Below are 6000 nucleotides of genomic sequence, written 5' to 3'. Positions count from 1 at the left end.
AAAGTTGTCAAACAGTGTTGGACACTCATGCAGCAACATTGGCAGACTTACCTGCAAGTCTGGTCGAAGACGGTCCACACCGCGTCTCTTGCTTGTAAATTGCCTTTCTGTATATATCCTCTGTAAATATTGTATATATACTTGCATGCTGTTTGGTGAAGGAAATACATATATAAGTATTTACTCTCTGTTATTTTTTTGCTCGTTCCTCGTATTTTCATTTAGTTATCGTGCTACAACCAGGTATGCAGGCCACTAGATTTCACCTGTCTTCGTGGTAAATGAGATCTAGATTGTGTAAGTGCCAGTGTCACGAACACAAGCAACTACTTAGTAGGAACAATCCAGTCTGAGGACATAAGGTGATAATTGCAGTAATGTACAACCCACCACAGAACTGCAGGAGGCCAAGAGAAGAATACGATGAGAGCAACAGAGCAATTGTCGACACACTAGCCGAGGTGGCCAGGAGAGCACACATGGGGGGAGCAAAGTTACTAGTTATGGGTGATTTCAATCACAAGGAGATTGACTGGGAAAACCTGGAGCCTCATGGGGGTCCCCGAAACATGGAGAGCCAAGATGATGGATGTGGTACTGGAAAACCTCATGCATCATCATGTTAGAGACTCTACCAGAGAGAGAGGAGAGGATGAACCAGCAAGGTTGGACCTTGTATTCACCATGAGTAGTTCGGACATCGAGGGTATCATGTATGAAAGGCCCCTGGGAGCTAGTGATCATGTGGTTCTGTGCTTCGACTACATAGTTGAGCTCCAAGTGGAGAGAGTAGCAGGAATAGGCTGGGAAAAACCAAACTACAAAAGGGGGAACTACTCAGGCATGAGGAACTTCCTTCAAGACATTCAGTGGGAGAGGGAACTGACAGGAAAACCAGTACAAGAAATGATGGACTATGTAGCAACAAAATGCAAGGAGGCAGAGGAGAGGTTTGTTCCCAAGGGAAACAGAAATAATGGGAAGAACAGAACGAGTCCTTGGTTCACCCAAAGGTGTAGGGAGGCAAAAACTAGGTGTAATAGAGAATGGAAAAGGTACAGAAGACAGAGAACTCAGGAAAATAAAGAAATCAGCCGAAGAGCCAGAAACGAATATGCACAGATAAGAAGGGAGGCTCAGAGACAATATGAAAATGACATAGCATCAAAAGTAAAGACTGACCCGAAGCTGTTGTACAGCCACATCAGGAGGAAAACAACAGTCAAGGACCAGGTAATCAGACTGAGGAAGGGTGATGGGGAATTCACAAGAAACGACCGAGAGGTATGTCAGGAGCTCAACACAAGATTTAAAGAGGTATTTACAGTGGAAACCAGTAGGACTCCAAGAAATCAGAACAGGGGGGCACACCAGCAAGTGCTGGATGAGGTACATATAACCAAGGAGGAGGTGAAGAAGCTGCTATGCGAACTTGACACCTCAAAGGCGGTGGGACCAGACAACATCTCTCCATGGGTCCTTAAAGAGGGAGCAGAGATATTGTGTGAGCCATTAACAAAGATCTTCAACACATCATTTGAAACTGGGCAACTCCCTGAGGTATGGAAAATGGCAAATGTAGTCCCAATTTTTAAAAAGGGAGACAGACATGAGGCACTAAACTACAGACCTGTATCTCTAACGTGTATAGTATGCAAGGTCATGGAGAAGATCATCAGGAGGAGAGTGGTGGGGCACCTGGAAAGAAACAAGTGTATAATTGACAACCAGCACGGTTTCAGGGAAGGAAAATCCTGTGTCACAAACCTACTAGAGTTTTATGACAAGGTGACAGAAGTAAGACAAGAGAGAGAGGGGTGGATCGACTGCGTATTTTTGGACTGCAAGAAGGCTTTCGACACAGTTCCTCACAAGAGGTTACTGCAAAAGCTAGAGGACCAGGCACACATAACAGGAAAGGCACTGCAATGGATCAGAGAATATCTGACAGGGAGGAAACAACGAGTCATGGTACGCGACGAGGTGTCAGAGTGGGCGCCTGTGACAAGCGGGGTTCCACAGGGGTCAGTCCTAGGACCTGTGCTGTTCTTGGTATACGTGAACGACATAACGGAAGGGATAGACTCAGAAGTGTCCTTGTTTGCAGACGATGTGAAGTTAATGAGAAGAATCGAATCGGACGAGGATCAGGCAGGACTACAAAGAGATCTGGACAGGCTACAAGCCTGGTCCAGCAACTGGCTCCTAGAATTTAACCCTGCCAAATGCAAAGTCATGAAGATTGGGGAAGGGCAAAGAAGACCGCAGACACAATATAGTTTAGATGGCCAAAGACTGCAAACCTCACTAAAGGAAAAAGATCTGGGGGTGAGTATAACACCGAGCATATCTCCTGAGGCGCACATCAATCAGATAACTGCTGCAGCATACGGGCGCCTGGCAAACCTACGGATAGCGTTCCGATACCTCAGTAAGGATTCGTTTAAGACTCTGTACACCATCTACGTCAGGCCCATACTGGAGTATGCAGCACCAGTTTGGAATCCACACCTAGTCAAGCACGTCAAGAAATTAGAGAAAGTGCAAAGGTTTGCAACAAGACTAGTCCCAGAGCTACGGGGATTGTCCTATGAAGAAAGGTTGAGGGAAATCGGCCTGACGACACTGGAGGCCAGGAGGGTCAGGGGAGACATGATAACGACATATAAAATACTGCGCGGAATAGACGAGGTGGACAAAGACGGGATGTTCCAGAGATGGGACACAGACACAAGAGGTCACAATTGGAAGTTGAAGACTCAGATGAATCAAAGGGATGTTAGGAAGTATTTCTTCAGTCATAGAGTAGTCAGGCCATGGAATAGCCTAGAAAGTGATGTGGTGGAGGCAGGAACCATACATAGTTTTAAGGCGAGGTATGATAGAGCTCATGGGGCAGGGAGAGAGAGGACCTAGTAGCAATCAGCGAAGAGGCGGGGCCAGGAGCTGTGACTCGACCCCTGCAACCACAAATAGGTGAGTACAAATAGGTGAGTACACACACACACACACACACACACACACACACACACACACACACACACACACACACACACACACACACACACACACACATAGGAAGTATTTCTTCAGTCACAGAGTTGTCAGGAAGTGGAATAGTCTGGAAGGTGATGTACTGGAGGCAGGATCCATACATAGCTTTAAGAAGAGGTATGATAAAGCTCATGGAGCGGGATGAGTTACCGAGTAGCGGCCAGTGAAGAGGCGGGGCCAGGAGCTGTGAATCGACCCCTGCAACCACAACTAGGTGAGTGCACACACCTTACCTCAGCAGTGCCTTCCTCAGCAGTGCTTTCCTCAGCAGATAACCGTAAATACACTTGGCACGCTTCCCCAAGGATTTTCATGAATTAAATTGCCCTGTTTATCTCTCTCCCCAATACCACAAACACCAGGAACAGTGCCACAAACACCAGGAACAGTGCCACAAACACCAGGAATAGTGCCACAAACACCAGGAACAGTGCCACAAACACCAGAAACAGTGCCACAAACACCAGGAACAGTGCCATAAACCCCAGGAACAGTGCCACAAACACCAGGAACACTGCCACAAACACCAGGAAAAGTGCCACAAACACCAAGAACAATGCAACAAACATGAGGAACAGTGCCACAAACACCAGGAAAAGTACCACAAACACCAAGAACAATGCCACAAACATAAGAAACAGTGCCACAAACACCAGGAACAGTGCCACCCATTACCTCTGCAATGTTGACCACTCTATACTCACTGGAATGATGATCATTCCCACCGGGCGCACACACACACACGCACACACACACACACACACACACACACACACACACACGCACGCACGCACGCACGCACGCACGCACACACGCACACACACACACACACACACACACACACACACACACACACACACACACACACACACACACACACACACACACACACACACACACACACACACACACACACACACACACACACACACAAGCAAATAACTGCTGCAGCATATGGGCGCCTAGCAAACCGCAGAACAGCATTCCGACATCTTAATAAGGAATCATTCAGGACCCTGTACACCGTGTACGTTAGGCCCATATTGGAGTATGCGGCACCAGTTTGGAACCCACACCTAGCCAAGCACGTGAAGAAACTAGAGAAAGTGCAAAGGTTTGCAACAAGACTAGTCCCAGAGCTAAGAGGTATGTCCTACAGGAGAGGAGGTTAAGGGAAATCAACCTGACGACACTGGAGGACAGGAGAGATAGGGGGACATGATAACGACATACAAAATACTGAGAGGAATTGACAAGGTGGACAAAGACAGGATGTTCCAGAGATTGGACACAGTAACAAGGGGGACACAGTTGGAAGCTGAAGACACAGATGAATCACAGGGATGTTAGGAAGTATTTCTTCAGCCACAGAGTAGTCAGTAAGTGGAATAGTTTGGGAACGATGTAGTGGAGGCAGGATCCATACATAGCTTTAAGCAGAGGTATGATAAAGCTCACGGCTCAGGGAGAGTGACCTAGTAGCGATCAGTGAAGAGGCGGGGCCAGGAGCTCGGACTCGACCCCCACAACCTCAACTAGGTGAGTACAACTAGGTGAGTACACACACACACACACACACACACACACACACACACACACACACACACACACACACACACACACACACACACACACACACACACACACACACACACACACACACACACACACACACACACACACACAATCATCCTATGCACTCAAAATTAACCACATTCCAGCAGACTGTTTACCCTTACTATTGTCATTCTCATTATCCCTTTCTTTATTCCTTCCCTCTCCCCCCCCCTCCTTCTCCTTTTCTACCCTCATCTCCATAATTCCTTGCCTCTTCATTCCATCTCGACCCCTTTCTTTCTTATTCCTCTCACCTACGCTGGGAATTAATAGAAAGTTTAATTTTCCAAGGGATTTCACTTTCATTATTATGAAAGAAAGTTAGAGGGAAAAGTGGTCACTTTCTCTTATTAGTTAGTGTGTGTAATTAATTTTTACTTTTTGTGAGTGACCAAATTAGAAATCTTGATTTAGAAATGTATGATTTTGAAATTTTTGACATTGAAGTGTTTGATTTTGAAATGTTTGACATTGAAATGTTTGATTTTGAAGTTTTGTTTATTTTGAAATGTTTTATTTTGAAATATTTTGATTTTGAAATGTTTGATTTTGAAATTTTTGACATTGAAATGCATAATGTATAATGGTTCTTTCTTCTGTCACTGAGTTCAAATGGCTTTAAATTTAGAGAATTTTCTAAATGTCACTGATACTCTCCAACTAGTTTACGAGGAAGCGCTAAACTTGTATGGGTCATAGGGTAACTGGGGAATAAGACATATATTTAAATACAATGGTATTTATCTTATCAAAAAAATTACAGAAAGAGAGAGAGAGAGAGAGAGAGAGAGAGAGAGAGAGAGAGAGAGAGAGAGAGAGAGAGAGAGAGAGAGAGAGAGAGAGAGAGAGAGAGAGAGAGAGAGAGAGAGAGAGAGAGAGAGAGAGAGAGTGAGAGAGAGAGAGAGAGAGAGAGAGAGAGAGAGAGAGAGAGAGAGAGAGAGAGAGAGAGAGAGAGAGAGAGAGAGAGAGAGAGAGAGAGAGAGAGAGAGAGAGAGAGAGAGAAGAGAGAGAGAGAGAGAGAGAGAGAGAGAGAGAGAGAGAGAGAGAGAGAGAGAGAGAGAGAGAGTAGACTTTTCTTGAACCAGAACAAATATATACCGATACTTTCTTGAGCTCCTGGAAGAAGACAGCAAATTAGACTAGAAACATTTCTACCAGTCTTTTTCATGTTTGCTTCCTCTCTTCCTTTCTCTTCCTCCCTGCCATTTCCTTTCTCTTCCTCCATCACCTTCTTCTCCTCCTAGCGGGACGAGTAACCAGAGCCGTCAAGACCTGCGTTCTCACTATAAATCTATCAGTCAAGATTACCGGGTCAGCCAAAATTGTTTT

General features: G+C 45.5%; 1 protein-coding gene across 1 annotated transcript in view; it reads left to right on the top strand.

Annotated features, from left to right (window-relative positions):
• Positions 1-6000, top strand: part of LOC128697364 (uncharacterized) — a 148293-nt gene that overhangs the window by 92542 nt on the left and 49751 nt on the right. The gene's annotated exons all lie outside the window — the stretch shown is intronic.

The sequence above is a fragment of the Cherax quadricarinatus genome, chromosome 44, assembly GCF_038502225.1.
Source record: "Cherax quadricarinatus isolate ZL_2023a chromosome 44, ASM3850222v1, whole genome shotgun sequence".
NCBI classification, from domain to species: domain Eukaryota; kingdom Metazoa; phylum Arthropoda; class Malacostraca; order Decapoda; family Parastacidae; genus Cherax; species Cherax quadricarinatus.
Note: the sequence above shows the minus strand (reverse complement) of the source record. Positions and strands in the feature narration are given on the sequence as shown.